Source organism: Mycteria americana, chromosome 2 (assembly GCF_035582795.1).
Source record: "Mycteria americana isolate JAX WOST 10 ecotype Jacksonville Zoo and Gardens chromosome 2, USCA_MyAme_1.0, whole genome shotgun sequence".
In the NCBI taxonomy this organism is placed as follows: Eukaryota; Metazoa; Chordata; class Aves; order Ciconiiformes; family Ciconiidae; genus Mycteria; species Mycteria americana.
In genome coordinates this window covers 157,693,772-157,719,784 of record NC_134366.1, presented here as the reverse complement: position 1 = coordinate 157,719,784, position 26,013 = coordinate 157,693,772, and the positions used below count along the sequence as shown (strand labels likewise).

At 35.9% G+C, this 26,013-nt stretch overlaps 1 protein-coding gene and 1 long non-coding RNA gene across 3 annotated transcripts in view; one reads left to right on the top strand and one right to left on the bottom strand.

The window, feature by feature from the left end:
* Window positions 1–26,013, top strand: part of CSMD3 (CUB and Sushi multiple domains 3) — a 774,333-nt gene that overhangs the window by 372,669 nt on the left and 375,651 nt on the right. The gene's annotated exons all lie outside the window — the stretch shown is intronic.
* Window positions 793–25,942, bottom strand: LOC142406827 (uncharacterized). Of its 2 annotated transcripts, XR_012774715.1 has the most exons (6): window positions 25,669–25,942; window positions 10,107–10,822; window positions 7,473–7,617; window positions 6,962–7,089; window positions 3,767–4,025; window positions 793–1,192 (listed from the first exon to the last, which is right to left on the bottom strand). It is a non-coding gene; the product is annotated as an uncharacterized LOC142406827 (long non-coding RNA). The 2 variants fall into 2 exon arrangements; XR_012774716.1 differs by lacking the exon at window positions 3,767–4,025.

Sequence of the window (26,013 nt, the reverse complement as noted above, 5' to 3'; positions counted from 1 at the left end):
ACTCTCCTCTGTGTTTCTCATCATGTGTTTGTTTTGTTTGTGTGTGTTTTGTGGTGCAGTAATGAGATGGGATCATGCCAATGATTTATTTAATTGGATTCTAATACCCTCAATTCTATTCCTTGTGCATCCTAACTTCATTTTGCAGAAAGAATGACAAGCAGAGATTCACATTAATGGCAAAAATCCCTGTGCTAAATCAATGCAAATGATTTTAAACCTTGTAAGTCTCATGATTTGTTCAAATTCTCAAATATAAATACTGCTTTGTATTTATATAAAAAAAAGAACACTTCTTTTTGTGCAACGCCACTAACCAATAGATAGTTTATGAATACAGCACAATTTTCTCTGTACCTGATTCCATTTCTGCTGAAAGCGTGTTATTGACAAGTTTTGTAAATCAAGCTCATTCCTATTTCAGATGTCTCTTGAATATATTAAGCAGAAGGGCATCTACTGCAGAAACCTGGGAGATCTTCCTTGTTAACTTACTGCCAAAATGAAAATTGGTGCTGTATTTTACTCTTTGTTCTTCCTGCTTTGTTGGCCACAACTCACTGCAAGGTTTTTCGGTAATAGACTCTAATCTGTCAGTATTATCCAAATGTTTTATTAATCTTTTTATCTAATTCTCAAGCAATGTATTCGACATAAGGTATGAGAGTTCCTGTTTGTAATCCCTAGATTATAAGAATATAGGAACAGCTGTACAAATCATAATAAAGATCCTTTTAACTGAGTATCACATAAGGAAAAGAGAGCAAGCAATAATATAGTGATACGTCTTAAGAATGCTTTCCTACACTCTAACAGTTTATGGCACAAAGACTTCCTAAATCCAGTCTATTTATAGTGAGTAACTCTTGACGGATTTTTTTCATCCATTACTTTGTCTATTTTTCCTCTTAAGCCCATGTACATTTGTAGTATTCTGAATATTTTGTGGCGAGGAAGTTCCAATGAAGAAGTATTTTCCTTTGTTCACTTTAGTTTTACTAGCTTTGTCTGATGCCTTTTCATTCTTTTCATAGAAAATACAATGTATTTAATCACCCATTTTACTGCTTAATCAGTTTTGCAGGACCTTTCTTTATTTCTTCACAGGTGGTTGTCCTCATTGCTGCTCTGTGTTAGCTAGTATCGTCAGCACGCTTTGTCATCTCACTGCTTGCCTTCTTTTCCAGCATATCTACAAATATATTGTGAAACAGGTTAGATACTAAAGAAGTCCATTAGTGACTTCTGTCCTCTGGAAGAACTGAACATTTACTTTTACCATCAGTTAACTGTTTTTTAAGCAAACATCCGTCAAAAGCCTGCCTTTTTATGACAGAGATCCTAGTGTCTGTAAGAACCTTCCTCAAATGCCCTTTGGAAGTGCAAATACTCTACGTAAACTGGATTTCTCTCATCTCTGTGCCCGCTAATCTCTCTGGAAAGCACTGGTAGGCTTGTAATGCAGGACTTTCCTTAAGAAAAGCCATGCTGCTTTGTGGATGTCATTTTTGTCCATGTGTCAGCTGAATCTATTCTTGATTATAATTTCCACAGTCTTGTTACATCTCAGGTTTACATCTCTGTACTTTTCAGATGCCCCTTGGAACTCTTTCTGGAAACAGACATTGTATTTGCCCCTCTGTCCTACAGTACTAAAATCACCTTAAGCAAGAGATCAGACAGTCCTTAAGCTCTTCTAACCGCACTTGGAGTCGTATGTCTAAAGGGGCCCCAACCCATGCTCTTTTCCTGTGACCATAGGTCCAAAAAATTACTTAGGTTTTCCGCTATTGCTTTACAACACCCACAGAAACAGCTAGGCAAATAAGCAATTTCTGTTCTTCTTTCTGATGGAGTACCTATTTTTTTTAAATTGTTAGTTGTTGGTAGGTTTTTTGTTTGTTGGGGGGACAGTTTACAAATGATCATGTGTTGTTGCTAGAAACTAAGTTCTTTCAAAACTTTGATGCATACCATCAGGATAGGTTTTGTGTGGTTTGTTTTTTGTTGGCTTTTTTTTTCTTTTAATTACTAATTTGTTCCAGTAGGTCTTTTGACATCTCAGTCTTTGATAGTTCATCTTTATTATTAGAAAAGATTATGTGCGTTGTACTGCTGAGATAAGAAATTTCCTCTCTGTCTCAAGATATATATTTTGCCCCTGAGTTTGAATAAAAAGACTAACACTGTTCTACCCACCCATTGTCTACTCTTAGTCAAGACTGCATACTGCAATTTGACTATGTACATGTGTATTTAAACACACATAATCCAAGAAAAAGTAAAATGTTAATACATAATTTGTAATTCATAAATGTTCAAAACAATATACTTAATTCATATATTTTATAGAGAAATATAGATTAATGTTGCATCAGATTTGATCTTTCATAGCTCCTCAAATGGTATTTCTGAGTACTTAAAAGGCTGTGCAGGTTACATTATAATGAAGGTCTTAAAAATTTCATATAGTAGGAGGTTAAAAAATTATAAAATTGTATGCAGCTACTGGACTTCAGCTTTTCAATAAATTATTACCAGTATTGATTGTAACTAAGTAATCTTTCCATACAAATATAGTGGTCTCAGGTTATATGAGAACTAATAATAAACTGTGCCTCAAAAAGCTGTTGCATCAGAATGCATTTGGGTGTGGAGTTTTTTGTTGTCTTTTAAAATAATTTCTGAAAGGAGTATATTTTTGGTATTGAAAAACTTTCGTGTTTCTGTTAACTTTACTAAATTGGTGAAAATAGGTCGTCAGTCTAAAAGCATGTTCTTAGAAAACAAAATTGTGCGTATTATCTCTATTTCACTTGTTTCCCCAAAATATTTATTTACTGGTGCTTGCTGCTTCTTTTTGATTATTGATTTTAATTCTGATTCCTCTGCATGTTAGTACTGTTTAATATTATAGTCTCCAAGTTGATTTATAAAATAAGCTTATTTGTCTTCAACAAGTCTTAATTTAATACTCATATTTCTACTTAATGGTTTTGTTTGGTTAAAAGGAAGGTAATTATTTCCATGAGACACAGTTTATGATCCTTTTTCTACAAGTCCCCTCATGTCAGTGGAGAGCTGGTCAGACGAATGGTTATTTGAAGGTGACTCCCACTATTTTTTAATTTAGTTCAATAAAACTGTAGGTCATCCTTTCTGCTTTACAATATTTAGTTAAAAGCATCTAGCAATCAAACCTTTTGTGATAGATATCTATAAAGAAGAGCAGAAGGATTTTCTCTGCTCTGACATTAGTCTGCTGAGCAATATGGATGCATTACATGTGGAAAGGTCATCTTTTGCTTTGTCCTTAAGTATTAGCTACTGCTTGAACCAGGACACTGGGCTAAATGGCTGTTAGCCTGACTCATCCTCCTCAGCATTTCAGTGTGTATTCAACTGCGTTCAGTTCTGTTGTCTTATGTATTAAGCATCTATGTTACAAGAGACTAACTACTTACCTCCGGTTTTGGGGTAAAAAATATTCACAAAACTGCTTGTTTATTTGTGGCAGTTAAGTGAAAATTTTCTTATGAGCATTTCTGGACTTTATCTCTGTAACTGAAAGCAAGAACCCATAGACAATTCATGCTTTTGGAAAGATCCTCCTGGGCAAAGGGTAGAATTTGAAACCCCAACATGATAGAATAGCAGTTAGAATACTGTGAGCTGAAGAGCTCTAAGAAGTGCCATGAATATAGGGTTCTGTGTCCATATTTAATATGTCTTATTTATCTCTGAATGAATTTACCTCAATATTTACCATACATATTTTCTGTCTTCTCCACCAACTAGCCATGATCTCTTAGTTCAAGCCTGGCTCTTTTCTCCGCATATTTTACAACAGTGAGAATTTGGTATGCCTGATTAGTCTCTTGTTACCACACTTGAATTTGAGTTGATGGAGGTCCCCCTCGTGGCTGCATTGCACCAAGTTTCTTGAAGTGGTGAAGGACTGGCTGTGGCAGCCTCTGGAGATGTCTTCTTTCAAAACATTAAGATGCATTTCCTGCTACATCAGCCTGTGAAAGGGTGACAGAAGCAAGATTTCCACCTGTTTGTCTGCTGAAGTAACATCATGGCATAGTTGTTGCTAAATTTCTTTAGCTGTTGGCATTTCATGGAACAGAAAGCTAGAAATTTATTTTACTTGGTTGGATGAAGACTGAAGCTACTAGCTTGGTTTTGTATACTTCAGCATGTAGGATAGCTACAAGCAGGTAGGCACTATATTTAAAATACAGTCAGAACTTAAATTTGAAACATGTGTATGTATGGAGGTTTTTCAAAATGTTTTCAGCTAAAACACTCAGAAGAATCATCATAACAAGTTGAGGTTTTGCACTTCCCTTACTTGGACTTCTGAGTTTTCCATGTTGCCAAGCATTATGCCATGAGAATGTTCTTTTTTTTTTTCCTTTTTCCCCCAAGTCAATAATTAATTTCTGTAAGTGCTATTATGCTAGAAAACAGCTACATCAGCAGTGCCTTTTCATCATGTATTTTCATGTTCTGAGAAACCTCTATTAATTAATTATATTGTATGAGAGTAGACTGTATCTTACATTTATGGATGGCTTTTTCTTCCAGTTGCTGTTGGTTGACATTTTCTGTAACGTATTTCCAGAGCAAATGCCTATGAGCTAGAAAGCTTCAGATTTGCCCAGCTGTTGTGGTTTAACCCCAGCAGGCAGCTAAGCCCCACACAGCTGCATGCTCACACCCCATACAGCAGGATGGAGGAGAGAATCAGAAGGGTAAAAGTGAGAAAACTCGTGGACTGAGATAAAGACAATTTAATAGGTAAAGCAAAAGCTGCACTTGCAAGCAAAGCAAACTAAGGAATTAAGTCACTACTTCCCATCAGATGTTCAGGCATCTCCAGGGAAGCAGGGCTCAATCACGTGTAATGGTTACTTGGGACGACAGACTCCATAGATCTGAAAGCCCCCCTCTCCCTCCTCCTTCTTTCCCCCAGCTTTTATTGCTGAGCATGACGTGATAAGTTATGGAATATCCCTTTGGTCTGTTGGGGTCAGCTGTCCCAGCTGTGTCCCCTCCCAATTTCTCGTGCACCCTGCCCACTGGCGGGGCAGCGTGAGAAGTGGAAAAGGCCTTGATGCTGTGCAAGCACTGCTCAGCAATAGGTAAAACATCAGTGTGTTATCAACACTGTTTTCATCACAAATCCAAAACATAGCACCATATGAGCCTCTGTGAAGAAAATTAACCCTATCCCAGCTAAAACTAGTACACCAGCTCACTGTATGATGATGCTTACTTCCAAAGATGGTACACAGACAGTGTATTAAACATTAAATTCCCTTGCATTAAACTAATTAATTCTTTTATGGACTATTGAGTCCATTCTTTTGTTTTAATTGGTGTTATTTCCAACTTTTCAGTATGATTGAATCCTTGTAGTATTTTGCTGGTGCTGAAGCAACAGTTTATTAAAAGTTAGTTTCTATGGCACAGAGAACATTATATGGATTTCTGCTTGAAGTACCTTTTTTTTTGCTTTTATAGAAAATCTTTAGTATAGAGAGTTTAATTTTTAACTTACAACATGTCTTTAGGCTTATATATCCTGATAATTCGTGTTGGGTATCTGAAATATATATTGAACATCCCTTTTCATCGTTATATCTAAAATAAGAATTTTTGTTTAGCATGCTGTCATATTCTTATAGAAATGAAATAAAGCACTGACTACATGGGTTTTAGTACACCTACTAGGAATGCACATGGAATTAAAATAAAAACTTGTATCCTCCAGTTAAAATCCATAATCATGTTATGTTTAATTAATGGCTTATACTTTTGAATTAGCCATTGTACTCTCTCTCAGAAAGATTGCCAGAAAGTTGTGGATTCTTTTCTTTTCTTCTTTCCCCTCTCTTTCATTCCTGCATGGTATATTTCTACGCATAAAATATTTCATGATATATAAAAAGTGCCACAATGACAAACTGAAGATTCCCATGATGTCACAAATTTGTTATTAAAGTATTTGTGAGATGTGTAACGTGAGTTTGAATTCCTTAAAACTGAGATCCAGTCTCTAATATCATGAGAGAGGGTGCCTTTGTGTTGTCACATCAAAAAATAGAAGACCATAATCTTCTCTCCTTGGATTCTAAATCTAAGCTTTTTCTTTTTTTATATATTCTGGGAATTAAGAAGGAATTCCAAATTGATTAATTTACAGCTCTTGAGGAATCAAGGCAGTTATTGTATGTACATATCATCTGGTCAGTTGATGCTGATGGAAAGGAATGTTTCCCCTGAGGTATATTATAGTTTCTTTTTTCTGTTGTGTATGGATGGGGAGAGGGTGGCATCTGCCTCTGGCTTTAGCTTTCCTTTTTTTATTTATTTATTTAACCACTTGCAGCATATGCAAAACACTAAAAGATTTAATTTTATCAAAAACCAAAATACTGCATGGACTGGCCAGTGCTCCAAGCTGGTGCTAAGGTGTCCAACTACTGAGTCTTTCCTTTATTTTCTCTAAGCAACAGCTCAAAATACCTGCCAAATTTGTTTTATTTTATTTTCTGTGTTTTACTGTCTGGTCATATCTGGTCGTATCTTCTCTTATTTGCAATTAATAGATTCTCCAGATGTAGAAAAGTCCTTTCATTTACAGGAAAAGATCTGTTTGCTGGGGGCATTCTCTTGTCTTCTTCTCTGCTCTCCCTGTCTCCCTTTTTTCCTTTTTTTCCCTTTTTTCCCTTTTTCCCCATTTTTCCCATTTTTTCCCATTTTTTCCCATTTTTTTTTCTTTTTTCCTTCCCCCCCCCCCCTCGCTCTAGGCTGAAATATTTTGCATATCAAAACTCTTGCAACTCTTGTAAAGAGTGAACTTCTGGTCAGCTGAAGTAACACAAGATGAGCGTAGATGATCTAAAATTCCTTTTAGCTTCAGGAACATTTATGAAATCTGATTGAATACCTGAGAAAGCAGGTGGCAAAGAAATCCTAGGAAGTTCCAAGTTGATATGACTAGGTGAGCTTAATGATTTTCCAGAAAATGTGCTGTGGAAGTTAGTGCTTTTGTTGCAATCTCTGGTCCCATTCACTCTAAAAAGATAATGAATATTCAGAATGAATTTTTTTTTGCTTGAATCTCTAAAGTTCAAGTGCAAGCTTCTATACTTGTGGGTTTAGAAACTGACATTAATAGATTGAGACAATGATAAAGTTAGAATTTGACATTACCTGACAGAATAATTTTTAAAAGTATTTTCATGTTAATTATGACACATCCTTTAAATAGAGAGACCACTTGTGAGACTTAGAGAACAAATTAATGGATTATTACTTTTTCTAATAATAAAAATAATTTAAAAAAAAATCCTCTGATGAAAATAATTAATGAAGTATAGACATATGAATAATGTCTCCTCTGATGAAAATAATTAATGAAGTATAGACATATGAATAATATGTCTTTATTTACTTACGTATGCAAAAGCAGTTGAAGTTTTCTCTGCCCATCCAAACCTTGTAGGATATTATATGGTTTTTGAACTTTTATATCTGCCATAGGAAGGAATTCTGTAACTTGCTGTTGCTAGCAGCATCTGGAGTACTGTGTCCAGCTCTAGGCTACCCAGTATGAGAAATGTATGGACTTACATTACAGCAAGTCAGAGGGTCACAAAGATTATAAAAGGACTGCAGCAGCTTTCATATGAGAAGAGGATGGGACCACTGGAGCTGTTCAGTCAGGAGAGGAGAAAGCATAGAGGTATCTTATCCATGTGTATAAATACCTGATGGGAATGAATGAAGAAGAGGGAGCCAGACTCTTCTCAGTAGTACACAGAAGAAGCAATTGCCACACATTAAAACATATGAAATTCCATCTGGATATAAGAAAGCACTCTTTTACTGTGAGGATGGTGAAACACTAGAACAGGTTGCCCAGACAGGTTGCAGAGTACCCATCCTTGGAGATCATTCAAAACTTGACTGGACATGGTCCTGGGCAACCTGCTGTAGGTGACCGTGTTTGAGCAGGGGGTTTGGACTAGATGATCTCCAGAGGTCCCTTCCAACATGAATGATTCGGTGAATCTATGATTCTATTCTGGGGAGGGGGAGGGGAGAGGGAGGAGGGACAAGAGACATCATTCTTGCTTTTAAATGTGGGGAAGAAAATTAATGGGAGGGTAAATAACTCTTTCCCTATGCTTTCCATGAAAAATTCCTTCTTTTATTTTGTCTCTAACTTTAAGTTTCACAAAACATCTAAAGTTTCTGTAGAGTTGTCAACATTTATAAATTATATAATTCTGAAAATAATCTGGGAAACAAATGTTTTCTTTTTTTAATACATTTTTTTTAAGCAGGAAAAAACTGATGATGTTGAACTGGAAATTTGCACATTTATTCTTTTGTTTATGCAGTTCTTCTGTAAATTATTTTAAATCTCTTCTGATTCTAAATTGCTTGTCATATGAGTGGCAATAAAAACATTTTATATCAATCCAGCATCCCTTGCAGACAATTTTCTGTGGATTAGTTTTGACACATTGAGAACTAGCAGGAAAATACATGTTCCTTTATGGTCTGTAAGAACCAGAATACTATATTTTCCTTTACCATGGCATAAGAAACTAGACTCCCTCATGCTGGAATACCTTTCAATATTTAAAGAAAACCCCATGCATACATAGACATATTTTTCAGCTGAATAGTCTAGAAGAATTATATGTATATACATTTTCAATTAAATGTCTCAGTTCATTTATTTGGCACATTGAACAAGGTGCCATTTTGCCTAGCTTGTAGATAGCGCGTGCGCTTGGGAGCCAGTTCCTGGAACTGTACCTACACGAAGGTACAGCTGCATGAAGTTGCTGATTCTATGGTGAATGCTTTATTAGTACTGATTGACAGGTGATGGAGACAGTTAATGAAAGAAGGCCACAGCTGACTTCTCAGCTAAGCTGAGTCTGGAGAAACTGTTTTGGACTATTTATAACTGAGATTTAGGAGAGAAGCATTTGAGATTATTGTGTCTTGTAAATTTTAAATTGTTTCAAGTAACTTCAATGTTACAGAAAGGCAGTTAAGGTCATTATTTTCATTTCTGCAAATTATACTTTTTTTCTTTTTAAATGGAACTGTAGAGACATTAGATAGTATGGTTTGGTTTTGTTTTGTTTTTTTAATGATTAACAAACATGGAAAAATATCTTCTTATGAAATCATAGGGCAGAATATCAATTTAGTCTGCATTTTAAATGACTTGGAAAAATATAGACATGTGAGCATGTGCCTGCAAACTAACTAATCTTGATTATGCTTTTGTTAGTCACTTAAGAATTTTCACTTGAACTGTTTGGATTGTTACAGAGACCAATCTGAGAAGAAAATGAACTTTACTAAATAGGTATCATAACCAATTACTTTATTAAATGATAAAGAGACACTATGACAACTTTCTCTGAGTATTAATGTCAATTACTGAGCAAATCCAGAAGTTAACCTGATGGAATTAATTAGATAGCATTAAACAAATGAGTTCACAAGCCAAATAGAATAAACCCTAGAAAGTGAACTTTAGTAGGTATTTAATAATAAATGGAAATTAGTAGAAGATCTGTTGGTGATGTTATTTAAAACTGAACTGAATTCTTGGAAATAGTCAGGGATACAAACTCAGCTTATTCCAAATTTAAAGTAGGAACTTTGAAAATGTATACTTGGTGAAATTTTGGACACCTGATCCCTAAAATCTTCTTCAAATCCAGAAAGTGGGGTTTGAAATTCTTCCTCCTTGAGGAGGCATTTCAGAGAGGTGATCTGAAGAAACTAGGATGATGAGTGCTGTACCATCCAGACATAGCCAAAAGAAGTGATATAAAAGTAACTCACAACTCAGTGGAACCTATTGTTACAGTCAGTCTAGTTATGAGCAAGAGGGAACACAATAGAAAAAGAACTAAGAATTTCTTCTTTGTCCAATTCACATTTTAAGTCTAACATTCAGATTATCTCATTAACACAGAGAAACCTTATTAACAATACAGATAAGGTTGTACATAACCTTCCTAGTATCTGCTCCTTTTCCCTGGAATTATGCTCACCTTTCCAGTGTTGTTTTGTGTCCTAACATGCCTTCCTCATGCAGAGTGAAATGGGGAGGAATGTACTACTATCAGCATCCCGAGGTCAGTGCTTGGAGAGTATGATGTTCACAGTGGGGTTTTCTTCTCCTTTGGGTCTTCTTAGACAATTCTTACACACTTCTTCAAACAGCCAGGTTTTTCCTTGTTGATTCCCAGTTACTGTTTTGAATTTGGAGAATAGCCTCCCCCATTCCCACAGACACCAAGGGCTGTTGAATGTTACACGGTGTCTACCTGGGTTAGTCAGAGCTTCACTACATGTGATTGTCACAGAATTTAAGCCATGACAGGGTAAGTAATAGTCACTCCATTACCAAACAATTGCTGTTTCGGCTCAAACCAGCTAAAAGCAGCTCTGGCCAAGGCAAAGCCAGCCAAACACTGAGTCCTGCCATGGCAGGTCAATGCAATGCCTCTGGCCATTTAATGTTAGCGGGGTAGAAATCATATTTACTGGGCTACATAAGATGCCTAAAACAAGACTTTAAATATTTCCATAGACTTGGGATCCAGAACTCAGAATTCTCTCCAGGCTATTACTTAGGTGATGCTAATAAATAGACTATATATGTATATATTTATATATAATATATATATTTAAAATTGTGTAATGTCTAAGTGTGTGAATTAGTTATGTGGAAAACAAGTGATGTTAAATCCATTCTTTCTTCACCCTGAGGGTATAAAAAAATAATCAGTATTTCACGTCATGAGTTAGGGATAAGGAAAAGGCCAGACAAGTGGTAAAGGTTATTATAATTAAAGAAAGAAATTACTGGTTTTGTAGACTAGGCTTACAGTAAATGATACAGAAAATGGAAGCAATAACAGTGAGGAATTTCAAAAGGGGGAAAATTGTGCTTGACTATCTGAAAAAACGCATATTATATAAAAAGTTAAACTTTTTTGATAGTAGCATTGTCAATAGTAATGAAGAAAAAAAAAATGAAAGGCAGCTTAGGAAATTCAGTTTAAAAATTTGGCTGAATTGAGAAAAAAAAAAAAGTGATGGCCTTCATTGTCAGTGGTAAAAATAGAGTGCATAGTTCACACTGTTGAAAGCCGTCCCTTTCTTGCTGTCCCTTGGCCTCTGGTAAGTCCTAGTGGCCATCACCAGTTTATTTATTACCTAAAACCATGCATTATTTTTAGACAGTTATCTTGCAGTTACTTAAGATAGTTATAAATGAATAGCTGTGGGTTATATGCATAGCTGCAGTAATAAAACTTATAATAAGCTTAACTATAAAAAGTATGAAAAAAACTGTAACATAAGTGTTATGGTTGCTTTCTATATGACATTTGTAGATCATATTTAAGTTATAAAATGCCTCCATATACGATGATAAAAACCATTGAGCACTATGGCTATCTAAAGATACTGTGTTGCAACTTGTTTATTAAAACTTATTTTGCTAATATTATTTTTGCTTCAAATTGCTTATTTTTCACCCACACTCCAAATCCTCACATGCTTAACCCTGTAAATGTATGGGAAGAAACAGAGAAATTATGGAAAATAATCCTGAAAATGTACATTGTGTTAGTGTATCTGTAAGCAGGGAAAATGTCTTATACTTGGAAGGATGGTAGGAAGTTATTATGTATTCTGTTAACACGGCCATCTCTACTGTTAACTTTTTATATCAACTTAAAGGACACCTGAAATCTGACAGTCTAGCTGCAGGCTTCAAAAAATGAAAGCATGGACACAGTGTAATAAATAATAAATAACATTTGGCATAGAGGTATGGTGCATTGTTTCCTACTTTAGCACTGCATTTAAAAAGACTAAAAGCTACACATGGGAGAATTTAAGCCCTGGGGATAGTTTTTGTCAAAATAAAAAATGTCTCTAAAATACAACCACCAAGAGTAATCCGAAAGCTTCAAGGCAACTTTTCCACAACTTTGTAGAAACCAAATCACTTCATCTAGTGTGACATATGTACTGTAATACATAGTGTGCCAAGTCAATTAAATTGCTAATTGTCTGGTTTTGAGAAAAACAGATGGTGGGTCAAGTTTTATTCACTTTCAACAATTTTAGGCCACACACCCATTGGTGATATACTCATATTACCCAGTGGGGGGTTTAAGAAAGATTGCCAATGTCTTTTTCAAACTGCTTACTTTTCTTCCCCCCATCCCCTCCTCCCCTTGTCTTTAGGAATATTTAAATCTATGAGGTTTTGGGTTTGTTTTGTGGTTTTTTTCCTACATGTATATTTTTTTCTGTTTACTTATCCAAAATGCTGTTGTAGGTTAGAAATAATCATACAAAGATGTACAGTAGAGATTGGAAGTTCGCCAATTTTGATCTCTTCAAGAAGTTATTAAGGGTTATAATATTAATTGGCTTTTACATGGCCTTATTGCTCATCTGACTGGTGCCTGGAAATTTTTTTTCCCTTGATTTCTACAGGTTTTTTAGTTCTTTTCAGTGTCTTTTGCAATAACCTAACAATGGCTATATTTAGGACACTCTGGTTGGACATGTGAACCATAATTAAAATCAGGAAATTTGTGGCATGTTCTAAATTTTTGAGAGTTTTCTCCTCTCTGCTCTCTAAGTGGTGCCTAGTTATTACCTTCTATGCCAGGACAGCGTATTCTTCCTGCAGATGACCTCTTGTTCATTTTTTCTGAATTTTTTTGGGGATAGGTATGTTTGCTAAAGCAGAACACTCTGTTAGGTAAGTTCTGGAGTAATATTTTCATTTAAAATATTGTTCTAATAAGACTAAAAAACTGAAAAGGTGCAAAGAATTGCATTCCTGTAGTGTGAAGCTGTGTGCAGGTAGTCTACGGAAAGCCAACACAAAACATGCTAATTCCCTTTGTCTGTGGTTAGCAAGCCAGAGATAACCTGAGCAAAAGAATCATCATTCCATAGTCTTCCTCAGTGACTGTAAGCCTCCTATTTCCGGTGAGCCCACTACTACTGAAGAAACTTAACATCTCACTACACCTTCTCACTTTGTATTTTCTTCAAAATCAGTAGAAATTAAGGAGAAATATCATGAAAGTATTTTGTGCTGGTTTTTTTTCCTTTTGCCCCTCATAAACATTTTCCATTCTTTTCCCCGTAAGGGGGTCAGATGTGTTCTAAAAATCCAAGGATTTCTCCATGTAAACATGTTATGAAAAATGTTTTAAATCGACATATTTATTTTAAATTATGGTGGTTTAAATAATTTTTTAATTCAGCAACTGGGAAAAAAAAACCCACAAATGTGGTCAGTATTTAAAAAAAAAAAAAAAAAGTATTTTTTTGCAAAAATTGGGCTATTCCTAAGACCTTTGGAGAGATATGACTTAATGTCACCTAGGAGAATACTTTTGTATGAGTTTAATTCTGGTTGGATTTATCCCCCTGGATGATTTGTCCATAAAGTTAGCACTGCTATCTCTGGTTTTCATTCTTTAATACAGCCAAGATAAATGCATTTAGATCTACTACCTCTGTGCTAAGTAATTAACATATTATCATCTATGATGTGAATCAGATCATCTGTTTACAAAGAAGCATTCATTTTTCCACTTTTTTATTAGTTATGATACCTCGGAAAAGCCTTGTTCATTGTAAATATGGATAGTTTCTTGTTGTTTGCTGATGCATTTAGTAGTTCTGTTTTCTTAATTTATTTTTCTGGAACATTTCAAGTAAGTGATCATTGCCAGACTTAAATATTCCTTCTTTTTATAAAATTGTCATAATTCTAGGGTATGGCAGAGTTGAACCCTGGACTGATTCACTGGGGGGAGCTAAAGAAGATTACAAGGAATTTGGTACTATGTTGTGACACAAGCTGAAACTGAAGATGAATCATAGGAACATAGGGTGATCTGGGCCCAGTGCAGCTGCAATTTCCCATTACTCCAGTCCCTCTGCCACGGTTACTGAACTACTAGTAATATACTTGACGTACTTAAGAAATTAATGTGGTTCAATAATGATAGCTTTTGTTGCCACAGAAACCTCTTTTAATGCGCAGATTGCTTAATGTTTTTCAAGTAGAATTTTGCTTTGTATCCAAGCTTCTTTTGTTCAGTGAAATACATGTATACATACAGTTTCAGAAGGGATAAGTTCTTAGAGCTTCAGCCACTTGGCTAAAGCAGAAAATGAGGTAACTGTTTTGTTGGGTTTTCTTAGCTGCTTTTCAGCTTTTTATGGCAACTTAGTTGTCTAAAGATTTTTTCTGTGAAAGGAAATGTCTAGTGGCAGATATTAAATTTTCTAGAAATTATGACAATTTGACTTAAGATCTAATTTCAAGTTACTGTAATTTCATTAAAATGATTGGTAGCAAGTGAGGGGCAGTGTAAAGGAAAGTCAAACTCATCCTAAAGTAATGGAGTTGATGTGAATGACTGAATTTAGCTATTGAGCAGAGTTTCGTAGGACTGTCATCTTCAGAAGCATGGGTGGCACCCCATGCTAAAGGACAGCCTCTCCAAATCATATTGTGGATGTGGAATGGAAAATGTTAGAGACAAGGTGAATTATCAGTGAAAGGCAGATCACGAAGCATGTTATAGAGAAGTGCTTCATGTCCACCTATCTTGCAGAACTGAAATAATTTACTGGGTGTTTTTAGTGAAATAAATTAATTGTGGGTAATGTCCCATGAGATCTCATCTGAAGTGATCCAAGAATAAATACCACTCTTTAGACTTCTCATTTTTCATGCTTTCTACTGTTATCTCATTTTATTACTTTCCTACTTTTAAGCACCACTTACACCACTATTTTCAGTAGTGGTAGTGGGTTGATTGTTGATGAAGTGACTATTTTTCTTGGTAAGTGGTTCCAAATCTTGTTGGAGATTCCATTAATTTGCATTACTCAGATCTTTAAGATGAAAGTTTAGCCTTTCCAATACTGCCATTGTGAGTTTGCATTTAACACTCACATTTATAAATTTAAATAAGCGTATAGGAATATACTTTTGTCATCAAGATTTGTTGATGTGCTTTTGAGTAACTGGCACCTGGTAGAATTTACCTGATTTTTATTTTTTCTGTAATACCTATCGTTCTTCAAAAAGGCAAAACAGTTTCCATCTGTAGAACTCAAAGACTCTCAACTTTGATTCCTCTCTGTCTACAGAGGTTCCCCTGAACAAAGGACATTTCTTTTGCCGACTTAGTTAAAATACAGGTCCTGTTAGGCACGTTTCTTTCTTTTTGTCTTCACATAGGGAGTGGAATTATGTCTTGGCAAAATTTGTAAGTGACATTGAAGATGAACTTGTGATAATATTATATCTTTCCTTCCATCACTCATTTTACATTTCTTTAGTTCATTTTCAGTCTTCCTTTAGATGACAATGGACATATACATGGTATCTTCTTAGTCTCTCAACCCATAGTGAGCACAATCTATATTCAGCCTCTTGAATCAGTGAATTTAATTCCATGAGACTTAGGAATCCCAGCTTAACTTGTATACCTAGAAACTGTAGGGAGCTGTCACTAAATAAAACTCGTTACAATAGAATGTTATAAAGCATAACTTAAAGTGCAATACTCATATTTAGCACTTGTATGTTTTCTGGCTGGTTTTAAACCTGTTATTTTGGTTTAGACTGTTGCTGTGCATGTGTTTGCATCCATTAGAAACTGTAAATGCATTTAAGAGTTCCAAGGAATGCATAACAAGATTCAACTATGAAATCTAAGTGGACCGTATCTGATAACTGCTTAGCTTTCTCTCAGATCTTTATAATCTTTATACTTAGTTTTGATTAAAATATCAGATAAAGTCTGGACCATAGAAAAGCACATAAACCCCCCAAAGACTGATTTTAATCTGAATGTCATTCCTTTGCAGCTCTTATCAGATGACTGTCTAATACCTCTTATGCTAACATAAGCATACACAAACCTAACTGAATAACAATGTTTTGAAAGCAAGACAATTTCTTCATTAAATAACTGTCATAAAGAAAACATCTACTTTTAAATGTGTGATTGGCTGTGTGCTCATTCTCTTAAAATTCATATATTTCTAAAATAAAAGTGAGTATCTCTCTTTTTTTTTATATATTTCTGTCTAGAGAATTTAGCTCAAATGTAATTAATATTTTAAATTCTGAATGAGTCCATAATTACAGGTTTGAGGTATTTGAAGTGACCTCTTCATTTTAGTGAAGAGCTAACTCATATACCCAGTAATATTTTAAAAGTCAGAATTGTTTATGTAGAAAGGAAAGCATAAATCAGAAACCTGTTTAGTCTCTCAAGACTTGCATCTGATTTTGGCACCTGGATGGATGGCATTTGAGAGAAACCCTAGCACAGGTCCCAGTGGTTCTTTTCCACTGTGCTGGAATTAGGATTTCTCCAGAAGCTGTTTAACATTAGATCTATGATTCAGTCTGTGCTGCAGTAGTTCATGTTCAAAAACTACTAATGAAACATAGTATGATGCAGGTGAAAAGTTTATCTAAATAATATGTTGTATTTTTGCCTTTTGCTTAAGCTAGGTATGGAGTGGATTGAATTCAAGAACTGTGGTGTGGGTTTTTTTGGAGGGTAGTCTTTTTGCAAAGTCAACTGTTCAAAAATTAGGAAGCGTCAGAATGTAAGTTACCATGAAAGCATAATCAGCCTCTGTGTGCACATTCATTATCATACAGTCTTTTAATTACACAGTCACCCAGTATTTCCCTTACACTCCCTGCCTCGTTCATTGCATTGGATGAATGCTGCTTGGGAAATGTAGCAGCTGCTTAATATTTTTAACCTCATCATTCAAGTGTTGGCCTCTGCCTTATTTACTGCACACTCTTTAAAGCCTGCAATAAATACACAATGATTCTATCTCCGTTTTAGCATATGTACAATCTTATTTTCTAATCATAACAAAGATTGTACTGCTTTTTTCTCCACTTCAAGATTTAAAAAATCATTATAAACCTAGTGTTATGTGGAGAAAATGGGGTAAGGATAAATCAGAACCTATTCATGAATTAGTGGCAAAACCACTGTTGGAACTTCTTACTTCATGGCACACAATTCAGGCTTTATTGCTGCTAACCAGACTGCGATTTTAGGTGATTGTTGAGTTGATGCATTGCATCTCTCATTTACTTTCCTGATACTTCTGATTGCTCACACTTTTTATTTATCAGGTACCAGGATCTCAACCTAGACACTGCAGATGAAACTCACATGGCAAGTGGGCCAGATGTTAAAATTGTGTTTTGTCATTCTCTCCGGGCATATACCTTGTTATCATCCATCTAATGAGGCTAGCATATATAACACATCGCAAACTGCAACTTCTTAGATTCTTCTCATCACATTTTTAACTGCAACAGCATGGTCTTGTCTTCAGGTAGCTCAGCTGACATTTTACTCATGTTACTTTCTCTTCTATGTTGACATTATCTCAAAAATTTACATCTCAAGCTGATTTATAAACATAGTCCAACTTTTTGAACTAGAGTAACTGACATAAATAAAGCTAAGTTCACTCATAAAACCAGTATTTGAGCAATTGCCATTAATAAATTTACTCCTTCAACATTTTTCCGTACAATAACCCTTTCTGACTTCTTTTCTTTAACAGATTTAACACCTAATTGTCAACATACTGATCTCCCTGCCTAGCAGTATCCCTTAGGGCCAAAGGAATTCTGCTTTCTGCATTTATGTGTATTGCAGGTATCTGTCAGTTTACCTTTATGCTTATTTCTCGACTGAGCTTATAGGTACATAAAAAAGGGGTAACACATCATCCTAACCTTATTTCCATACACTTAACAACATGTTGATTGGACATATGTCAGATTGGTGGTAGAAATAGAAGAGGAGAAAAATGCATTTAAAATTCAATGAATTTTATCAAGGAACAAAAAGCATCTATGAAGAAAAACTTATTCAGCATATTAGACTATGTATTGTCATTAAAATCTGCATCTTCCTTAAGCTGTCTGTGGTTGAAGTTAATAAGTTCACCTCTTCAGAGTAAGAAAGGCCCATACAAATTTCATTACTGCTATTATACCATCTCAGGATTAATAAGCCTTCTACTTGGGCCACAGCAAGCTGCTGAAGATTTTTTTTGTTTGTTTATTTTTCCCCAAACTCTTTCAATTGGTTTTCCAAACCCTGCCTTGCCTATGGACTTAGACCATCAAAATACAGTGCCATTACAATAAGGTTGATTAAGACCTTAAGTCTTCTGCTTTTTTCTTAATGGCCTTATTATCTGTTAGGTTCACCTGTGATTGTGAACAACTGTATGTCAACTCCTTCTTTATTTCTCACCTTATGCATCTAATGCTTTATTCCTTGTTGGAAAAAGGAATTCTCTTGCACTATCTGAGATTACTGACCACTGTAGACTTGGAGTTTTATGATAGCTGGTCACTTTTTAAGAGCCATCTTTTAAAAGCACAGGAGCAGGAAATCCCGAAGTGTCAGAAGTCAAGCAAGCGGGACAGAAGGCTGGCTTGGATGAGCAGGGATCTTCTAGAACATAGGTGGAAAAGGAAAGTGTATGGACATTGGAAGCAAGGACAGGTGACACAGGAGGACTACAGAGATGCTGTTTGCCACTACAGGGAGAAAATCTGTGCGGCCAAAGCTCGATTAGAGTTCAAGCTGGCCAGCACTGTGAAGGACAACAAAAAGGGCTTTTTAAAAATATGTTAACAGCAAAAGGAGGATCAGAGATAACATTAGTCCGTTACTTGATGAGTCAGTCACCTCACAAATAGGGACACAGACAAAGCAGAGATGTTTAATGACTTTCTTTGCCTCTGTCTTTAAGACCAATGATGGGCCCTGGGACCCCCAGAGTCCTGTGTTGGAAGACTGTGACTGGGGGGGATGATAAACTCACAGCCGACCCTGAATTTGTGCGAGACTTGCTGCTCCAGCTGGATGCGCATAAGTCTATGGGGACTGATGGGCTTCATCCCAGGGTACTGAAACAGCAGGCCAATGCTATTGCGGGACCTGTCTCCATTATCTTTCAATAGTCTTGGGTGTCTGGGGAGGTCCCAGTTGACTGGAAGCTGGCAAATATTGTCCCAGTTTTCAGTAAGAGTAAGAAGGAAGACCCTGGTAATACAAGCTTGTCAGTCTGACTTCAGTATCTGGTAAAATTACGGAGAAGGTTACTCTAGGAGTTATTGAAAAACACTTGAGAGACAACGCAGTCATTGGTCATAGCCAGCACGGGTTCATGAGGGAAAAGTCCTGCTTAACTAACTTAATTTCCTTTTATGACAAGGTCACCCATCTAGTTGACCAAGGGAAGCCAGTAGATGTTGTGGTTTTTGATTTTAGCAAAGCTTTTGATACTGTCTCTCACAGTATCCTTCTGGACAAAATGTCCAACATACAGCTAGACAAGTCCGTAATATTTTGGGTGAACGATTGGCTGATGGGTTGGGTTCAAAGAGTTATAGTAAATGGGGTTACATCAGGCTGGTGGACAGTCACCAGTTAAGAATATGGATTTTTTAATGTACTGATATATCACTGCAACATGCAGTCTTAAAGAAATCTCATTATTCGGTGTTATTTTAAATCTTTATTTGCTTCCCTACACTTCATGGGGTAGCATAATCATTTAGCACCTCTTTCAACTTAAAAATTAATATTTATAAAGTAGTTGTCCTGCGCTGTTAGCTGCCTTACCCCTAAAAATGACCATTTTTTATAGATTAAAGGCCCTTCCCTCCCAAATATTTAAATGGAAAATATGCATTAAATCCTGTTCTCCTCAGTACACTGTAAACCCACAGTATTGCATGGGTTGTTTCAAATCCCTAAGCACGTTAATGAGCTTTATATCCACAAAGCTTTGTCTTAGTGCTTGTTTCGCAGAACTGTACTCTTCTGCCAGGCTTTCTGTTGAAGGAAATTTTCAGTACAGTAATATCTACGACACAATAATACAGATCTCTGAGCAATTTGCTAGATCTCAGATTTGTATACCCGGAGATTTCTGGATGGTGATTACTTTTTTAGTTATTTTACCTATGTGAAAGAATAACAACTGGATTTGTTTTTTCCCCTAAAGAAATTAGTGAGGTTTGATTATATTTCAATGAATTTTTAGGTGTATGTTCTAAGGAAGTATTGACCATTTATTTCCCTTAGTAACTGACTAAGTTTTTCATTGTCTTTTACTAGTTAAGTGTGGGCAGGAACTGTTTCACTGATGACTTTTCATAGCTAATATGTTCTCAACAGGTGTGCCAAAACTCAAGGCAGAATGATGGAAGAAATTATACAAAAACACATGCAGTAGTCAGGGACTGACCTTTTATTTCACTGTAGTTCTTTATGTTTCAGTGATTTTTTTTTTTTTTTCTTTTTTTAACAGTGAAATATGACAACATTAGTAGTCCAACATTTTTGGACATTAGTAGTAATTGCAGCAGAAAAGTGTAAGAAATAGTGTGTGTGGTAATTTGATTTTTTTGTTGTTGTTAATTCATAATTAGAGCAGTAGTTATGATGCTCTAACATGATATGTTAGGGTTTTGGAATAGCATAAGCTTCCATTTGGCTATGGGAACATTTTTACATTGGTTATGAGGATGCGTTGATAAGACATTTATGAGTTGGACTGTTCTATGACTTGGGGTTCTGATAAGATACTTGTCAGGCTACTGTGATTTTGATAATACTGTTCAGGTAGATACAATGTACATGTAAAAAAAAAATCATTGGAATATCATTTAATGAAAAAATCATGAACAGTTATTTTGATAACATCAAAAGAAAATAAACTTTAGATGAAACAATATAAAAAGGTTGTATTTTAAAAATGGTGTTAGTATTTCACAAGATGATGCCTTTATCTTTTACTAGGTATGTTGTTTTATGAAGCCAACAAAGTTTTGAAAGCCAGAACAACTGCTTTAAAAGGTGCTCTTTTGATGCAGTTTTATGTTTAATTTTGCCTCCTCTTTCTGCTGTAGTAAACCCATGATTAAAAAAAAAAAAAGTCAGAATCATCAAACCAATTGTTAATAAAGTCCTATGCATGTGTTTCAGGATGCTCTCAGTATTTGGTTTTGTTTGGATGTTTGGGTTTGGTGTAATGACATGTTAACTTTCTTCTTAAATTCTTATATGTACAGGAATTCCTGCATTATTTTTACTAGAATAATAATAAGCAATACGATTTTCCTTTTTTTTTCTCTCTCTCTCTTTTTTCTCCCCTCCTTCTAATACTGATGTACTTCTGCAGTTTGGGGAAAACTAGCTTTAGCTGCTTACTGTACCTTTGAGAAAAAGGAGAGAACAACAAGCTCTGACTAAATGAGATTATAAGGAGATCAGAAGAGTTGTAAATTGATGGTATTTTCGATATACAGTTCCAACTGAATCCATTATTTCTTTTGCACTGAACTGAGACTAGCTGGAATAATCTCAGAGTTCCTTTGTTGTCCATGGGATCAAACCACACTTAATTTATATTGCTCCAGATGAATAATACAGAATTGTAGTACCACAGGACATACTACAAACTCTTTCAGAGGTTGTCAGATTACCAGTCTGGGTTTTTTTAGTAGTCCTAAACTGTTTATTCTTCTCTGTTATTTTGCAGAGCTGAGAGATGGGCAGGTGAGAGTCAGAGAATGGGATAGCTAGCAAAAGAAAAAAAGCATGGTAAATCTTTTATCTGCCTACAAAAGGGTGAACAACAAAGATAAAGACAAAGAAAAGAGCAAAAACAAACAGGTGAAAACAAAGTAATAATTTCTCCTAAGATTGATAGAGATTTAGAATTAGCAGATTTATAAGCAGGCAATAATGGGGTCCACGTCCTTGTGGTGAGCAGGGACACTTGAAGGAAAGGTGCAGGAAGAATTACAGGAATGTCTAGACATATTTTCTTCCAATTGCACCCTTTTACATAACAAGAACAAAATACGCTATTTCCCCATACCAAACTATCAAGGAAGCAATCTGTTCAACAGAGATACTGTGCTATATAAAGGAGAAATAGCCTACAATATAACAGATGACATAAAGAGGATGGGCTGATATATGAGAGAGCGTAAAACACAAATATCAAATATTTCTGTCTTGTCTCCACATATTCCTTTTACTAAGTACATATGTTACGAATTTGATTATCAGTTTACATTTGTATATTTAAACCATTTGGCTTGTGGGGTCTCAGGACCACTGACTCCTACTGTTCTTAGGATACTATGCCCTGATGAACGTTAAAAAGAACACTTTGATAAAGTGATTCATAAATGACTTTACCGTGTTATTTTCTCCCATCAAATTGATACATATGGACACAGTTTGGCAATGTTCATTGCAAAGACTTTCCCTCCCACCTCATTGCAGTAACTGTAAATAAGAATTACAAATAGCAAACAAAACCATGGCACAGTTGCATGAATGATGCTTACGGGTGTTTATTCTTTAGACCTGATTAGTTCAATGGTTTGTTTGGTTTTTTTTAGCTCCTGATTTTGAATCAGAGGCCCTGTGTTTAAATAAGATTGGGTTTTGTATTTTGAATTGAAAAATAGATTCTTTTTTAGGTACAGTGATAGGAATGCTCATTTCCTTACTAATTTATTTATAAAATCCCGTGTCATCTAAGAACATAAAATACCTAATTTGTTTAATAAAACTCTTATTCCAGTGATTAGATGCAGTTTAAAACCAACTTATTGTATTTCTGAGTAACTTCTAGAAGTATGTTATCATTTAAGTTATTTCTATTGTGTTAGACTAGTTTACAACGTTCACATGTGATAAAGGATGTATTCAACTGAATATGATCTACCTAGTCCTGTTTCTCTCCAGGCTTTTTTTGCAGCTTTGGACAGTGCTTTCCATCCATAATACATACTTACTCGTACCCAAACTCAGATTAAAAAAACAGTGATGAGAAGTATTGCTGTCCTGAACCTTGCTGGAGCGAGGCTCTGGACTTGAGTCTAGGATAAAAATACAGCTCTAACACTGAAAGGAGACATCGTTTGTTATTAACTGCTTAGTCTGTTCTCATGCACACTTATTTCTTGCTGCTTTACCATTTTCTGCAGCATATGCTTGTGTTTCTAGTCTGTATTCACAAAACATCATAATCAGTTTAGTGTCAGTATATTTTACTCGGCACTGGTGAGGCCGCACCTCGAATACTGTGTTCAGTTTTGGGCCCCCCACTACAAGAGGGATATTGAGGTGCTGGAGCATGTGCAGAGAAGGGCAACGAAGCTGGTGAAGGGTCTGGAGCAGAAGTCTGATGAGGAGCGGCTGAGGGAACTGGGACTGTTTAGCCTGGAGAAAAGGAGGCTGAGGGGAGACCTTATCGCTCTCTTCAACTACCTGAAAGGAGGTTGTAGAGAGGTGGGGGTTGGTCTCTTCTCCCAGGTAACAAGTGATAGGACAAGAGGAAATGGCCTCAAGTTGCGCCAGGGGAGGTTTAGACTGGATATTAGGAAATTTTTCTTCACTGAGAGGGTTATCAAGCATTGGAACAGACTGCCCAGGGAAGTGGTTGAGTCGCCATCCCTGGAGGTATTTAAAGGATGTTTGGATGAGGTGCTTAGAGACATGGTGTAGTGGTGGTTTTGGCAGTGTTAGGTTTATGGTTGGACTCGATGATCTTAAAGGTCTTTTCCAACCTATATGATTCTGTGATTCTGTGATATGCTTCATCATACTTAAGCATGCTAACCAGGGTGAAATACTGAATAAGGTTGGGAACACTGGCACTGAAATATGTTAATCACAGACAAATGTTTCACCTGTGGTTTTCACATGAAGCCCTGTAATCAGTGTCTGGAATTACATTGAAGCCCAAGAATATTTTCAATCCAAGAACGTTTATGTGAAAGTTTGATTACTTAAGGACTTTTAATAAACTTCGTTAAAATCAAATATCAATTTATTGTAAAATCATAATTTTTATATCATACAGAATTGTTCAGAATATGTGTAAGATGACAAGCAAAATATTTACCTAGCCTTGGAACTATTATATCATTTATGACTTATTACATCATTTATAACTGACTATGCAGATGGTCACTTATCAGCATTACAAATGATGTTTCCTCTAGTGTTACTGCGTGAGACAGCCACCTAGTTCTCCCACTGGGCAAATCATAATTTTCATTCAATATTTTTCTTGCTTGCTTGTTTTGCTCTTCTCTTTACTCAGCCGACTGTCTCTTTCTTCATTTTCCTTGATGTGGTGGGTTAACGTTGGCTGACTGCCAGGTGCCCACCAAGCTGCTCTATCACTCCCCTCCTCAATGGGACAGGGAGAAAATAAGATGGAAAACATGTGGCTCGAGATAAAAGCAGTTCAATAAAGAAAAGCAAAGGCCACACAAGGAAGCAAAGGAAACAAACAAACAAAAATTATTCTCTACTTTCCATCAGCAGGCGATATCCAGCCACTTCCTGGGCAGTAGGGCCTCAATACACGTAGTGGTTGCTTTGGAAGAGAAACACCTTAATAACTAATGCCCCCTGCTCGCCTTCCTTTTTCTTAGCTTTTACTGCTGAGCACAACATTGTATGGTATGAAATATCCCTTTGGTCAGTTTGGGTCAGCTGTCCTGGCTATGTCCCCTCCCAACCTCTGGCCCACCCCCAGCCTAGTGGCCTTTGTGGGGCAGGAGGGGTTGAAGAGACAGCCTTGATGCTGTGCAAGCACTGCTCAGCAGTAGTCAAAACACTGGTGTGTTGTCAACACTGTTCTAGCTATAAATACAAAGCACAGCACTATGAGGGCTGCTATGGGGAAAGTTGACTCCGTCCCAGCCAGATGCAATACACTTGACTACATCGCTTATTGTTTGTGTAGAGTGTCTGTCTTGCACCGTTTTCTCCTGAGATTTTTCCATGTCAAAACTGGGAGTAGTTTATTCTGCTGCACTAGAAAATAGCAGTTGTCCCCAGGTTACATTCTTAAAGAATTCTCTTTGTATGTGCATCAAAGTGATAGCTAAGAGAGGATTTAATTTCTTCCTAGAAGAGAGATGTACAAGCAAAATTTTAAGTGCTCTGAAAAGTGCAAACTCATGGGGGAAGCAAATCATTTTCTGATGCATGTCTTACAGAAGAGAAAAACAAAGCATACCGCTGCTGGTTATTAATCACTGCAGGTGTAATTGTGTAACTCAAAATTTTTTTAGGAAAAAAGTAAAGAATTTTAAAATGTCCTTTACAGTCTTGTAGCACTTAGTGAACATCACAGAAGCCCATCCTAAAACTTGCTTGACAGCTTTTGTATTACTTTAGAATAACATTTGACTATTTTTATTTTAATTGTGCTGTGGGTAGCTACATAAAAATTTTATCCTGGCATGCACACCTTTAATTTTAGCTTAGTGTTAGCATTCTTTTACTGCTTTACCTAAGGTCGAAATATTGGCCTTCAGCAGCCTAACTTCATTGTGACTAAGTTTTAAAGTTGGAAAGAAAAAATGTTCACCTTTATTAATCATTTAGTACATTTTTAAAATAATCTCTGCTAACTTAGAAATCTTTCTTGACTTACCAATTTATCCTAGTGGTAGAAGAAATTCCTAGGTGTAATTTAACAAGAAGCCTCTGACAATGTAGAACACCAAAGAAAATTTGTAGTTAATGTCTTTCAAGCTGTTCCCTCTGAGTTGTGATTTGTAAGCTTTCTTTCAAATTTCTTGTGAGCTTTTCAGTTTCTGCATTGGCTTGAAAGTAGCATAGTGACATTCTGCTGGAACAACTCTCTTTTTCAGAAAACTTTCCAGTTCTAAGGAGGTGACCTTTGAATCATTGTTAGCTATCTAACAACGGGCTCTTTTGAAAACAATGCTTGGGATAGTGGAACTATGCAGTAGCAGATGAGGTCATGACAGAAATA